This window comes from Pipistrellus hanaki (genome assembly GCF_964339955.1).
Source record: "Pipistrellus hanaki genome assembly, chromosome: 1".
NCBI classification, from domain to species: Eukaryota; Metazoa; Chordata; class Mammalia; order Chiroptera; family Vespertilionidae; genus Pipistrellus; species Pipistrellus hanaki.
In genome coordinates this window covers 44,719,485-44,735,573 of record NC_140503.1, presented here as the reverse complement: position 1 = coordinate 44,735,573, position 16,089 = coordinate 44,719,485, and the positions used below count along the sequence as shown (strand labels likewise).

The window sequence follows — 16,089 nt, the reverse complement described above, 5'->3', positions numbered from 1 at the left end:
TCACCCTGCTGTGAGGTAGGCTTTGTAATTGGCGCCCAGTCCAAGTGGTGGGCAGAAGCCTGCCAGGCACACAGAGCTGCAGGACCATGTGGCTCCTCAGAGTAGTAAAAGGTGACATGGTGATTTAGATCTGGAAGGTAGTAAAAGGTAGATGTCTCATAAGTGGAGCAAATATGATTTTTGGCAGTGGTGAAGTGGGGTGGTGGAATGGTGGGGAGATATTGGGAAGAATAGTGTAAGTGACCCAGACTGGCAGTGTGGATCAGACAGGACAAGGGACAGGCAGTAAACGCCCTGCTCGGTCTGCATTTCAGATATGTTATGGGGAAAATAGATGTAATCAAACTGGACTCCTGATTGTGAAGAGACCAGGGTTTTGGCCAGGTCATGGAGGCAGGGGCGGAAGCCCGAGCAATCAAGGACTCAGGTCCTGCAAGAGGGAATCAGAACTGAGACTGTGTCAGGATAAAGGAAGAAGCCCAGAAGCCAGAACCAAATACCCAAGCCCACCGTATTTGGTCAGAGCAAGACAAGCCACAGGGAAACCTAACTGTGTCCCTGAACTACTGAAACAGCTCCTCAAAGCCTTCAGCCGGAGACAGGATTTGTCGCTGACTCTGGTGCAGGGCCAAAGCTGTGGACGAGTGTCAACTGGCCCAGCAACAGGGACTGACAGATCATTAGAAGAGACCAGTGCCTGTCCAGTGTTTTTGTTTTTGCTGCCACGGCATGACCAATGACAGCCACAGACACACATACCTCTGTAGAAAGATTCAGGGATGACAAAATTCTGGGTGTGCTATCTGTACTGCCACCTATTTACCTTACTATACAAGAAAGTATATCAGGAAGTGATTACGAGAGAACTTTCAGGAATTACTCTGAATCTGTTCCATTCAATTTTATCATCAGCAAAAACTGCTTGTGTGCATGTCTGATTCTGGCAGGTCAGTGTGAATGGACCATCTAGATGGTCCTCATCAGGCAGACCCTGCTTGTGAAACCAGAATCCCTGGCTTTTTTTTTTATTTTATTTTTTTATTTTATTAATTTTTTAGAGAGGAAGACAGAGGGATAGAGAGCTAGAAACATCAATGAGAGATGTTTGATCAGCTGCTTCCTGCACACCCCCCACCGGGGATGTGCCCGCAACCAAGGTACATGCCCTTGACCAGAATCAAACCCAGGACCTTTCAGTCCGCAGGCCGATGCTCTATCCACTGAGCCAAACCGGTTTAGCGCCAGCTCACTCTTAGCCAAGGCTCCTTGGGTTTCATGTAACAGATACACCTTAAGCTTGCCTGAGCTAAAACGGAGAGTGCACTGGACCTGGGCCAGGACAGGAAGGGTAGCCGGGCTTCCTGGGGGTCAGAACAAAGCCCCGAGCGGCCATGGGAATGGAGATGGCTATTCTTTTGCCACTGCCCTTCTGCCCTCAGGGGTGACCTGGTTTCTCATCTCTACTTCTCCCTGACACCATTTCAGTCTCCTTTCTCTACATCCCAGTTTGTTCTGCCTCCCAGAACACACAGTGAGAATGGCCATGCCAGCTCCCTGTTATATGCTGTCCTAGTTCCTGGGCCAGTAGTGACTGACCGAAAGGCCCGTGTCCTGATCCTAGATACTGTGGAAAAGACTCTGGTTGTCTCAGCGTGGGTCAGACGTATCTATTCTAATAATCCATGGGATGATAGTGACTCTTGGGGCCCGCCCCTGTGGGCGGGACTGGGGAAAGCTCTTAGAAAAGGAAGCATAGACTGAATGGAAATCCTATAGGTGACTACTCCCTCCAGCGGTCTAAGTCTTCACCCTTCTCCCTGAAACATTGAACATTAACTGGACATAGCTTGATAACTGAAAACACCTTCGTGAGTGTCAGCAAATCGGTGATGAATATATGCAACAAAAAAACTATTTTTTTTTTCATGTAGAATAATCAAATCTAGGGAACACACGGTGAGGGGAGAAGCCAGTTTAAACTAAAACATACGAAATGTATTGGAACTGAGCCTATTTACAAGGATCCACATTACCTAACAATATACTTTACAAGCAACAAAATTACTTATGCATAGACACAAGTAATTAATTTACAAAGTGCCTTTTTAAACAGCCTTCAAACTATGTCTGAATGAAAACTGTCTTATACTTTTTAAATATATATATATTTTATTGATTTTTTACAGAGAGGAAGAGAGAGGGATAGAGAGTTAGAAACATCGAGAATCATCGATCAGCTGCTTCTTGCACACCCCCTACTGGGGATGTGCTCACAACCACGGTACATGCTCTTGACCAGAACTGAACCCGGGACCTTTCATTCCGCAAGCTGACACTCTATCCACTGAGCCAAACCGGTTTCAGCTATACTTCTTAATTATCCAAAGAATAAAATCTGAAATCAAGGGCTAGAAGCAGAAAATTTGGAGGTTCTGACCTTAATGGATCGTGCTTCAGATTCATAGGTGGCAAGAAGGGAGCTCTGGGGGCAGGTTGTTAAATCTGAAGGCTTACTCTTAGCCTCTGAGAGCAACCCTACAGCCTGTGATGACCACAATATCATGAGTGCTTACTTTGTGCCAAGAACTGTGTGAACCACTTTATGTGGATTATCTCATTTACTCTGTACAATGTCTCTATAAGATGAATAGTAGTATTACCCTCATTTTACAGATGAGGGGACTAAGGCACAGAACCATTCCCAATGTCACACAGATGGTAACCTGCTGAAGCAAGATTCAAGTCTAAGTCTGGCTGAAAACCTTTGCTTTTAATCAATATAATATACTTAGATCTTCCCACAAGATATTATGAAATATTTGAAAATGAAGCTCCCTAATGGGCATTAGACCTTCCTAATGTACGGATTACTCTGCACTTTACTCCCATTATCATTCCTGCTATTGTTCCTCACTCATTAGGTCTTTTTATTTTAAATGCATTTGAACAAGGTTTGTGTGTGTGTGTGTGTGTGTGTGTGTGTGTGTGTGTATGTGTATGTGTATGTGTGTCCTATAAGGAAGGCACTGATGTCAAGGGCAATGAGAAAATGATTAAGATCTTGCACTGATGTCAAGGGCAATGAGAAAATGATTAAGATCTTCTCAGGGTTTTCAAGCAGCTCAAAGTCATCTAATATTAAGGAAGAAGCTGTACAAATCTATATATATAAAAGGCTAATATGCAAAGGGTCCCCTCAGAGTTCCACCAGGAGATTGGGAGTTTGATCAATTGCTATGATGTGTGCTGACCACCAGGGGGCAACATGAAGGGAAGGAAGGCCCTGATCAACTCTGATCACCAGCCAGACCTAGGGACCCTACCCATGCATGAATATCTTGCACCGGGCCTCTGCTATAGTTATAACATAATATGAATGTTATGCCATCCTAGGAACACAAAGGCTCCAGGAGATTAAGGGAAGCAGAGATCATGTCTACTAAGTATATAAAAGTTATGATTTTCTGTATATGAATGTTGTTAGATGAATTGTGTGAGAGAGACAGAAATCCAATATTAGCCAAAGTAACCAAGAATTCTTAGGTGTGATTCTCACCAGGCTGGGTATGACTTCTGGTGGGTCATATAGCCATGTCTTTAAGTGAACTGTGGAATGTTCCCCCTAAGGATAAGACAAGCGTGATCCACACTGCTGCAGAAGAAAACACCTCTAAGGTGAGCTGTCCGCCAGCAAATCACAGCAGGGAAACAGGAAGAAGCTCAGCCAACACCTTCGGATAGAGATCTCCCTTCAGTGTGATACTTCAGATCTCAAGGATCTTGCCAGGACAATGCCAAGAGTGAATGGGTACACACCTATTCTTTGTACTTTGATTGCAGAAACCATTCCATCACCTGCCACCAGCTGGACCCAGTGGATCCTGGTGCCACCAGAAATCTGAACTGTGCACTGCTTACTCACTCTGTGCTCCACTCCCATTACCAAACCCTGCTTTCTGTCCAGGTAACGTGAACCCAGGCCTGCTTTTCGGCACCCCTGAAGGCTGTAGCAGTCTGTGATCAGAACTTAGGCTTAACTGTGGCCGTGGAAAGCAGGATGCACTCCAGACTTGAGATAATATGGCTCCAGTGCTGCTTTTCATGTATATACAACTTTACATTACAAAGCCTGTCCCCATCATCATTAATTAAACCTGCCACTCTGCGGGAGGGTCGAATTAATCTGCTCATTTTACAGCTGATAAAACAGACAGAAAGGCTTAGGGATTTGCTGAAGTGAAGTGGCGTTCAATCAAGGACGCCTGGCCCAATTCCCTTTCTAGTTTCTCTTTTTTTCGCTTGGAAGAGGCCTTCAAAGTGCCCAGCTCTTAACTCCAAGCAGCTTAAGGAAGTCAACTGGGAAGAGTTGCTCAGCAGGGAAACAGCAATAAACTAAACCATGTGGGGTTTGAATTATTTCAAAATAGCTAAGTCATATTTTTCTGGTTCTTAATGGATGTTAAACACACACATGCACAATACGCACACACATACACATATGCACATATAAGCACACATATTATTTCTCCCCTAAGGCCAGGGAACAGGGCCACTGAGACACAGTTGGAACATTGCTTGGAAGCTGTGCTACATTTGACCTAGTGAAAAGCAGCCCACCCACTACTCACACTTCAACCCTCTGTTACCAAATCCTTTATATTATATTATATCAGTGCATGAAGTTTGTGCACTGGAGGGGGGCCGCTTAGCCCAGTCTGCACCCTCTTGCAGTGTGAGACCCTTCAAGGGATGTCTGACTGCTGGCTTAGGCCCAGGGGACCAGAGCTCTCACAGTTCGGGACCCCTTTCTCCTTACTGCCTGTCTGCAGTGGAGGTGGGAGAGGCTCCTGACACCACCGCTGTTCTCGCCAACCATGAGGTGCTTGGCTGAGAGGCGCTTCCCCTGTGGAAGCGCACTGACCACGAGGAGGCAGCTCTTGCATTGAGCGTCTACCCCCTGGAGGTCAGTGTGCATCATAATGACTGGTCGTTCCTCCATTCAGTTGATTTGCATATCAGGATTTTATTATATAGGATGTTAAAATAAACTCAAAATCAAACCTATTCCAAAAGCAGGTCTAGTCTCATATTTATGAGGCCCAGGGCAAGAATAAAAATGGAGGCCCATATATCATGCGTCTAAATACTTAAAAAATTGTAGCTGGAGCTGACAAGCTAATCTCCTACCTTAACAGAAAACAGGATGTTTCAAAAGAATATATATACACTTTAACAGCTGATAGCTCAATTTTGAAAATGAAATGTATTTTAATAAACACTGATTTTATAATTAGTCAAAGTGTACATGCATTTTTGGGGGACCCTATATGTTTATAATGACCTAGAAAATAGGTTTGGATTTAGAGTTTTCTGGCTCCTCAGAGCTTCACACCAGAGTGGGCTGGTTTGTGCAGAGCAGTCCTGGCCCGGACCTATGTCCTTCTTTCCCACTGCAGACCAAGCCGACATCATGACAGGCCTCACACACACACAATGAGAGCCCCTGCCCATAAGCTCAAACTCTGGCCACATCACAACCTCTTTGGCCACTGCTTGGGCCTGTGGTGCCAAAGCAATGACATAGTCCAGCCTTGGCAGGATAGATCAGGGTAAGAGGCCCACATGAATCTTGGAAGCAGGGCTTTTGGCAGGAATTCTGAGGTCTGAATTCCTAGAGTGTGGCCGAAGAGGGGGGCATGGCTCTGAGTAAAGACGTCCACCTGGCCTGTGGATTCCTTGCCCAGTGGGGAGGAGTGGCCAGAAGAGGGTAAGGGTGGGGTCTCTAAGGAGGGGGCCTTGGGAGAAGGATTCTTCTTGCCAAGACCTAAGAGCAAATGATATCTGGCCAAATAATAAATAAGCCAAAAGTGTGAGTTAATCCTGGAACCTGTACAAATCTGGATAGCATAAGTAATTGTTCGACTGTAAAACACAGAGGCAGAGCTGTTTCAAGTGTTTTGTTTGCTGCCTTTCACAGATAACTTTCTTATTCTGAGCAGTAGGCATGGTCTCTAGTAGGTATAAGGGCTAGAACCCAAATGAATAAACTCCATACTTAAATATTTTACTGGAGAGGTGGAGCTTCCATGAAAAACCAGATACCAAAGGTCTAGATGGTGATCCTAGGGTGAGTACCCCTGCTGGTGTCTCCCCAAATGGGACCAAGTGGGAGGAAGGAGAAAAGCATGACTCTCTGGGCCACCAGGTGGGCGTGTGCTGCCTGGCCTTTGTGGAGGGGGTCCTTGCATCAGCCACGTTGCAAGGAGCTATGGGACAAACCACTCCTTGTGTCCATAGCATTCCCCTCAGAATCAGTCATAATCACAGTCCTGGCTTGACGTGCAAAGAAGTTAAAATTATGAGCTTCCTTATTAACTCAATTTTTAAAACAATGATTCGCAACATTTAATTTTAAAGGAACTATGGCCACACACAAAAATTATATTTTATCATCAATTCTCAAGGCAAAAATGTCAATAGGGAAAGGTGTAAAGTGTGTACTTTGATGCTAATTTGTTGTGTTATGCTAACTTGTGTTTATGTTAACGATGCTAACAGAATTCTGGTGGCTAAGACCAAGGCTTTAGTCCCACCTTCTCTGACAGCATTGTTGCTAATATATAAAGGAGGCATTTCCATAATGGTCTTCACATGTTGGTTATATAAATTATTTCTTTACGTTTTTCTTTTTGCTTTTTAAGTGGAGACAAAAATATGGGCCAAATCAGAATAAAAGAGTCAACTCCCAACATCAGGTGACTTCCAGGGTGTGGAGAGACAGGTCTTTCTCCTGCCCCCATAGTCTTTTCACCCACAAATTCCTCTCGGTTCGGTCAAAACCACTCTGCAGAGACAGCAACAATTTGTGTGCCTCTACTGACCCCATTTCTGGTTATCACTTGACAGCTTAGCCCGTCTACTACTGCATTACTGCCCACACAAGTATCCAGCTTCCTGAAAGCATACCCACAGCCTCCTCCCCACAATTCAGGTTCCCATGTCATCCTCTTTGCCCATCCAGTTCAGGTGAGTTGTATGTCCACAGTAAGGGACTTAGTGCTGGTCCATAGATCTTGCTAGGACAGTCCCGTCTTGCCATGGCTCTTGATGGTGCTGGTGACTGCTAGTAAAATCTAATATCACTGATAGCCAAGTGATGTAACCTTCTGTTTATCCAGAGTAGCTAAGGAATGGGGCGTTCTAATACACTGGGTAATCTGCTTAGCTGTAGACTACCAGTTTTGTAAGAAAAATAAACTAATTTGAAAGAACCATAAACTAACACAATAGCACATTACTTGCCTATCCTAATTTCACCCACCTCTCCTTCCAGAACACAGGCTTCTTAAGGGATGGTCTGTATAAATCTCATCTTTATTTCCTTATAGTACCTGGTGAATTGCTCTAAATATTGTAGGTACTAAAAAAGTTTTTATTAAATTAATGAAAATATAGAATACAAACTAATTTACCAACATGACTTTATTCGTCTTTGATGACTCAGAAGGCCCTCCAGGATCACACATTTTTTCAGATTCATGATTATGTGCAATGTCTCTGAGGATGCACTGCAGTCCAAGTGGCTGAAAGGGGAATTCTACAATGACTGGAAGTTAGGACTTGTTATCTACTGGCTCATTCCAGTTAGAGGTCTGTGTGCATGTGTTTAAAAGTCAAATATTGACGTGAGCTCATTTATTGTTACCTAAAAGAAACATCACATCACAGTTTATTGTTTATTAAAATAAAAGATTACAATAAGGAGTATTAACCAGTTTATAAATCTCAACCAGGTCAAGGAATTTATTTTTGAGATTTTTTATTTTATTATTTATTTATTTATTTATTTATATATATTTTATTGATTTTTTACAGAGAGGAAGAGAGAGGGATAGAGAGCTAGAAACATCAATGAGAAAGAACATCGATCAGCTGCCTCCTGCACACCCCCTACTGGGGATGTACCCATAACCAATGTACATGCCCTTGACTGGAATCGAACCCGGGACCCTTCAGTCCGCAGACTGACGCTCTATCCACTGAGCCAAACCAGTTTCGGCAATCTTTGAGATTTTTTATAAGGTAGGATATCATTAATATATTATTATCATTATTAAAGTTGAATCATCAGATTATACTTTACTAATTAATGCAAAAATATTTACCACCATGTGCGTAATATATGCCAAGCCCTGTGTTAGTCATTAGGTATATAATATGAATATAATCCATGCCTACAAGAAATTGAAATAGTTTATCTTGAAAAACATTTTATTGTGCAAATCATTTTACAGAAATTACATGTCACTCTAGGAAGTTAGCCTGGGTGTGATGTGACCCTCTAACATCCTACAACTCATTCAAAATACAGACTAATACAAAAATATTAGCTTAATTACTACATTCATGATATTTTGTTTTGTTTGTTTTTTTTCAAACAGCATCCAGAATGTTCATTTAAGAATCTAGTTGTTTTGCACTTTCGGAATTCTGGGTGAATTTGCCTCTGCACGTAAGATGACTTTCACTTCAGTTTAAAACAATGTCTGCCAGTCCCCCAGGACTTGGGGGTAAAGCAGCTGCCCCAGGTAGGGAGGAAACAGCCATCTTGTGCCCGACCACCTTGGCTGATGGCTCTGTGGACGTGGTAGTGACAGAAGCTGCACGAGATTCAGGAGAAACCCGGGAGGCAGGAACGGGTGTTCTGGGTCCAGTAGGACTTCACAATGTAGACCTTCGTATCTAAAACGAAGGGTTTAGATCAAATCAGAGTTTCTCAACATATATTCTGCAGGATACAGTCCCATAAGATGCTCAAAAAGGGGCCTAAGGCAGGAGTGTGGGGAGAGTGCACACCACACCTGGTTGTGTACACACTGCACATCAACATATTAAGGGTTCTGAGAAGTTTACCATCAAAACCCTATGGTAGCAGCATTTTCCCAAAGAGTTTGGCCATGAAACCCTTTCTTCTAGTTTCACCTACTAATATCTACTGACTCACTCAGTATGCTGAAGAATGAACTTTGGAAACATTACAATAAACGATCTCTATATTTATTGGTTTTATAGCATCTGAAAGCAGAAGCTAGTCTTAGAAATCAGAGGCCCCTGAGGTAGGATCTCACAGCTGGTCTAGCCAAACTAAGTCCCTTTCATTTGTCAATTCCTTACAGTCCATATGTTTAATAACTCCAATGAATTAAATTTTATGGTGAGGAGGGCTAGAAAAGGCATCAATCATAGAAATCTACAGATAATCTGTAAGCTCCAGGATTTCTACCTTTGGTTAAACTCTGTCATTTGAAGGTACTTCTGATTAAGCACAACTAATAATCTGTATCCATAGGCTAGTGGAGATGTTACTGAGCAGAGAATTATCTACAATTCAAGAACGGGGGAGGGAAAAACAAATGGCACAGAGTCCAAAGCCCAGGTTATTAGCTCCTGGGTGATTAATATGAACTTACCTTTTCTTTGATACTGACTTCAAGGAAATCCTTTAATTATTTTTTTTAAATATGTTGAGTCATATATTTCTTTGTTCCGGTCTCAGAAAAGAGAAACTGATGCTTGGCGAAACTGGCCTTAAAGTCCAGCGTCCTAGATAGTGTCTCTCTAATGACATCTTAAAAAAATCTCACATATCACTTCACAATGGTCTTTGCATTGGGTTAAAAGGGCAATGATGATATTAGGCTTCCCTGTCTTTTCATGTCAGTTGCCTGTAAAGAATTCTTTAAGTTGGTGCCTAAGCAAACAATGGTATTCTCCCAGTAGTGAATTGACTGGCCCACAGTCCCAACTATCACATAGCCTAACCTCAAAGTAATTAAAGAACCAAGCGATTTGTATTCTTTTTCGACAAAACTATTCTTGAGTAGCAGATAGCAACCACAAATGTTTTGCTCTAGAGACATATGGAAACCTCTCTGCTTCATAAATGCCTTAACGAATATTAAATGTCCAGTGATGTCACTCATTGCAGAAAAGAGATGTTGTGATAATCCCCCAAACAGGTCCCGTTAGACCATCTAGCTGCTTCAGTTTCAGAAAGCAGTAAGTGGGAAATTACCATGTGATTGGAATTTCATTAGCAGTCTTTCTTAACCTGAGCATTCACCCTCACCCCAAAGAATCACCTATTCTGCCTTATTTGTTCAATATTCTATTAGGTTGTCACCATCATGTATACATAATTGTAAATCTTAAAAGTGAGCAATCAAAGAGTTCTGCTTAACTTCATATTAACTCTTCAGTTCTGCCTGAGCAGTGAGAGCAAGGAATTTCAAGAGAGAGAGTGTGTGTGTTTTATCCTAAGTTCTGGGTACTCAGCCTGCTCTCTAATAAACTCCATCTATAAGTCCTTGATGTTAAATTGCAGGCTATGTTTTAAGATGATTCAGGAAAAATTATTAAGCTCAAAATACAAATCAGAATTTCATTTTTCTCTTAACTCTATAGATTGGCAATCCAATGAATTGTTGTTGTCAGCAGAGAGGACTAAAGCTTTGCATTCCTCCGAAAGAGAGAAGTGCTGGTAACTGAGTCATAGGGCGAACTGAATGCTATTTAGAACAAGGAACTGGGTGTCTTGGGCTCCTTTCCCAGCACCACACCCTGCCTGGCCTCCTGGGATCCTCTAGGCCTGGAGGCTGTTGAAAAATCCCTTTAATTCACCAGAGTGTTTTGGTTTGTCTGTAAGACTAGAAATCCCATGGCAAACTTAAGTGACCTGTTATGGGAGCTTAGATTCGAGAGCCAAAGGGTTTTATAGGCAGAAAAGGATTATCTAACCCAGTTCCCTTCCCCCCATTTTACAGATGAGGAAACTGAGGCACAGAAAGGTTGTTCTTTTTTAAGGTCACAGAGCTAGTTAATGGCTGAGCTGGGAACTGAACCCAGGTCACCAGATGCTTAGTCTACTCTTCTTTCCATTGTAGAATCTCAGGGCAGACTTGACAGAGCCTGATAGTCTGCAGGAGATGTTGTTCTAGGCTGCAGAAGTGTTTAACCTTAGCTGGTGGCTGAAGTAGGGTAGGAAAGGGACCAGGTGTCTAAGCGCTTATGTTAATTCTAGCTTTGGACCACACCTCCTTTCTTTGTAAAACAATGTTTCTTTTCAGCCCCTTCTTCCCAGTTTAAGATTTGTTTTAAGAGAATGACAAGTCAGAATGTTCCTGTATTCAGCTCCAGGACTTCTCCAGAAATTTCCACATAGCCAACCATTTAGCAGTACTTGGTACAACTATCCATATGCACTTGACACTGAAACAGGTGGAGGTATTCATTTGTTGCCTCTGAAGCCTTGTCTCCTCTGTTTCTAACATAACCCAGTGACTCAGGGTGAGTCTGACGCCACACTCAGCTTCAGTGGCTTAAGCCAATTGGCCTGTGCCCTCTTCTTGGACCCTGGGGTTGGTTCACAGAAGGGCAGTCAGGGCCCAGGGAACTTAGGTGGTTCTAGGGTACTTATTTGAACTCTTGAAAAAGAGGATGCTCTACATTTTGCTGTTTGTATCTGGAAACAAGGAGTCCCAGGAGTTTCAGAAAGACATTTTGCAACCACCTGGGGCCAGCCTGTTGAAATAAGTATTACTTTGAGGAAGCATTGCTAAGAAACCAAAAGAGAGACACCGGGTCCCCTGCATGTCATTTGAGCTGCTTTATTACTCACCTGTCCCTAGCTCTATTTTTTATTATTTCAGAATGTGATTAAATAAATAGTTTTACTAATTAAGCCATTTAGTGGTTTATTTACTATCATATGCTTCCCAATACCTGTTATGATGCTGATTGTGAGTTTTGGCACATTTTGACTTTACCATTGGGTCAGTGTCCATTTTAAAGTTGGTCCCAAGTCTTTTTTTAATAACTTAAACTTATATGAAACTATACTCAAAACTCCTAAAATTTACTGAATATCCCCTATTGGACACAAAATCCTATATAGCAATGCCGAGGATAATGAAAGGAATGACTTTTACTAACAAATTTTATTGTCAGAAACTTTATTATCAGGGAAAGAAATAATATAAGAATGGCTAATTCCCATCCACCCTTTAGTGGAATAATATGCAGGCTAAGCTCTACCTTCCCTTTCTGTGGATTGGACCCTACCCAGAAATGGAGCCACCCAGAATATTTCTGGGTAGGAAATATTAACTTGCGTGGTTTCTTCTGTATTCTGGATGATAAGGTACCTACCCCCAAGAAAATAATTTTACCTTCATCTGGGCATTGACCATGGCCTTTGCCTATATTCCAGGGCCCATGCCATAGATAGCCTCCCATTCAGTTATGTTCATTAACCCAGGTCTGAGGGAGGCAGAATGTCCTTACATCCTCTCTATGCCTTGCTGACTTTGTTACAAGAAGTTAGGCGTAGAGAGATTTGTTGCTCAAGTGGATTCTGTACTTTCATGTAGCATTTTTTTTTTTTTGTATTTCCATGCCATTTTTATTTAACTTTTACATCCAGAGGGTGATAAGCAAAATGTTTTACTATCAGTTTTGCATGAACATTTGGCCAATCAGATTGGAAGTCTACAATCATAGCGTATGTGCAAATAATTAAAATGGATACCCAACTAATCCGAATGAATGCTTAATCAATCTTAATTAAAACCAACCAATCAGAATGGACACCTGACCCACCAGAATAAATGTAGTGTGCACCAGACAAATATCTGCCTCCCATTTATCATTAAACTTTTCACCTGTGTGTTCTCAATTAGCTGGGAAATAAACTGAGAATAGGGACCACGTGATAGATCTCCATATCCTCCAGGTGGCCTAGCTGAGCTGGCTATATAGCGTGAGCTTAATGAATATTTGTCTGAATGGACATTATTCACCTAGTGATTACTTGGGAAACATCAGTGGGCAGAAAGAGTATAGTTTACCCCTCCCTGATAAAGATAATTACAGAATTATCCATTGGAACATCACTAAACAAATAGCATGTTTTTTGATGACACAAAGGTGATAAAGAGAAATTGATGTTTTTGAGGAGTTATCATTCAATATGATCTTGACAAGCTAGAGAAATAATATATAATAACACTAATTTCTTAAACACAACAATGAATAGTGTACTTAATAAATACAAGCTAGAGTACATACAGAAAGGTATTGGTGAGGCCAAAAAATACCCAAGTCTTGTGGCAAATAATAAACTGACGGTGTCCCAGATGTTTTTAAAATACCTTGACGGCTGGCATGATAGTCAGTTGTCCATCCATTCAACAACTCAATTGGGTACCTAATGTGTGTGAGGCATCATGCTAGGCATGCTGGGAACAAAGTGAAAAATTAGCAATGTCTTTTTTTTTTTTCCCCCATCAGCTCAAGTTTTAAGGGAGAAGACAAAGAAGCACACAAACTATTATTAGATAACAGAGAGACAGCTTATTCGACGGCTGAGTCACCAGTCAGTGAAAATAATCTCCGTGAAGGACATCTTTGTAGCCCACCGGCACAGCTGTGCTCGACGGATGGCAGAGGACCAGGACTCAAGAGTGGCTGGACAGAAGCGTCAACACTGATGGGTGCAGACTGATGGCCAGAAGGTACTTCGCCCCTAATTTTTCAGGACCACATAACTGCCGGGACTCTTGTAGGATATAATTCAAGGGAGTAAAAATCCCAATGACACCTGCTACCAGTTGTGCCAGCCCTTGACAAGTAGGAGTCTCAGCCAAATATAATTTCATTTAAGCAATTAAGAAAGGTGACATTTCTTGCACTCAAGTGTCATGGAGCAATTTAAACCAGTGAAAGAATGCCTGAATTGATTTGAAAATTTGCCTAGAGAACACATCCACCCTCATGAATATGTTTGTAGATGCTTGGAGGTCTTTAACCTCCTAGATGAATAAACTACTGTAAGAAGTGAATAATGCCTTTGGGATTGTGCAACATATCAGTCTTTCCTGCTATCATGAGTGAAGCTAGCCTGAGTAAAAACTAAACATATCGAGGAGGACAGCAACAAGAGACTACAGAAAAAATGAACTAGAGTCTGATAAAAAAAACAAAAACAAGAACGAAAGCTCAAAGAGACCTTACTCACACCTCACAGACTTCCCTTCTGCATCATTAGAAAATTCACAGGGAAGAACTCAAATTAACCCAGCCTGGTCATATGCCCATCTCTGTGGCTGGAGGAGTAAAGTACCATGATTCATAGTCACCAGTGGGGGAGGAGCAACTTCTAAAAAGCAGGAAGAAAAAGTGCTGGCTTGACAAAAAACACAGAGGGTAAACTACTTGGACAACTAGATTTCTGTAAGTCAAGCTGCCATGTGCAAAAAGCTTCAATAAACATTTCCAAGGTCAAATGGGATGTGCTGGTCGGCCTAGTGCTCTGCAGTGATGTAGTATTTCAAGGGTAGACTTGGGTAACTATCACAAGAGTGTTGATGTGGTTTCCTTTAGAAAGAGATCTGAAGATGCCATTTGGAGAAAGAAAGTGGTGGCTGTCACCTTTGGTACCCTTACATCTACAAATAGATTGTCCAGTCTTTTGAGCAAAGTGCCTTGATTCAATAGTATTGTTACTACCACCAAAACCTCATTTCTAAGTAACATGCTGTTGTACAAAATATGAAGATTAACAATGCATAAAAGAAAAAAAATGGGATTCTTCGAAGCAATATCAATGCATCAAAATGCTTGAATGGGTCAGTGGTGGTGCACAGACTTACCTGTTAGAAGGTCAGTGCTATATACACTTGGTAGCAGAGAAAAACCAGGGAAGTGAGAATAAAACAGAATTAAAAAAAAAAAAATCCCATCAATTATCAAAATTCCCCTAAGGAAATTTAGGGACTTTAAAATTTCTAACTCTAGCTTCTTTTCTGACCTTAGGTATTTTTGGTGCACGAAATTCATGCATGGGGCGGGGGAAGGAGTCCCCTTCAGCCCAGCCTGAACCCTCTCCAATCCGGGACCCCTAGGAAGATGTCTGACTGCAGGTTTAGGCCCTGTGGGATCGGGCCTAAACTGGAAATCGGACATCTCTCTCACAATCTGGGACCACTGGCTCCTAACTGCTCACCTGCCTGACTGCCTGATCACTACTAACTTCCCCCCCTGCCAGCCTGGTTGCCCCTCACTGCCCCCCCTCTGCTGGTCTGGCCACCCCACACTGCCCTCCCCCTTCTGGCCCGGTTGCTCCTAATGCCTTCCCCCCCGCCCCCCCCCCCCCCCCCCCGGCCAACCTGGTGACCCCATGCAGCCTGCTGTTTGGTCATTTGGTTGCCCCTCACTGCCCCCCTTCCTTGCTGGCCTGGTCTCCCCACGCAGCCTGTTTGGTCGTTTCGGTGCGATGGTTGCTTAGGCTTTTATATAGAGAGATTTTTTTAAATTGTCACCTTAGGATACATTTTTATTGATTTTAGAGAGAGAGGGAGAGAGAGAAGGCGAGAGAGAAACATTGATATGAGAGAAACATGAATAGGTTTCTCTTACACACTCCCATACACACTCTAATTAGAGATCGAATCTGCAACCTGGGTATGTGCCCTGACTGGGAATTGAACCCAAGAGGCTTGGGTGCATGGAGGGATCTTTTAACCAATGAAGCCACAAGGGCCAGGGCAGTGCGTTCTTATTCACACAAAAAGAGAATACCAACAGTTGCATGCAGATGGTGGGACTAAAAGTTACTTTAATCAGCACACATTTTATAAAAAAGATCCCACTGATCTTGGCAGTTTTTTTTTCTTTTCCAGAATAAAGATGAACATGTAGAACTGAGTTGTCCACACTTGTTCAGCCTTGGCTCAGGCAATGTTCAAAGACTTGCCCAAGAACTGGCTGGGGCAGGTAGGGTCCACTTGGGGCAGAGGTCAGAAACTATCTCATTAGGCAGCAGAAATTGTGACTTTTGACCTCCTGAGAGCTTTGTTCCCATGCAGTGGGCTGTAGGGATCAGACTTTAGATTGGCAGCAACCTTCTGGGTACTATATGACCAATAGGTGAGAATTAATGATACATTTCATCTTCTTTCCATGTAGGTGAAAGTCAACACTAGGGCCAACTAAATCTTCCTTCATGTCAAGCCTCAGAATGAAATATCACTG

General features: G+C 42.4%; 1 long non-coding RNA gene across 2 annotated transcripts in view; it reads left to right on the top strand.

Moving 5' to 3' along the window:
• Positions 1-16,089, top strand: part of LOC311624843 — a 25,874-nt gene extending 9,785 nt beyond the window's left edge. Inside the window, exons 3-5 of one of the 2 annotated variants that reach the window (XR_014795390.1) lie at positions 3,841-3,964; positions 13,348-13,571; positions 16,024-16,089. This is a non-coding gene — a long non-coding RNA (uncharacterized lncRNA). Of the gene's footprint in view, positions 1-3,840; positions 3,965-13,347; positions 14,269-16,023 lie in introns of those variants that run through there. The other variant, XR_014795391.1, reaches the window with a different exon arrangement.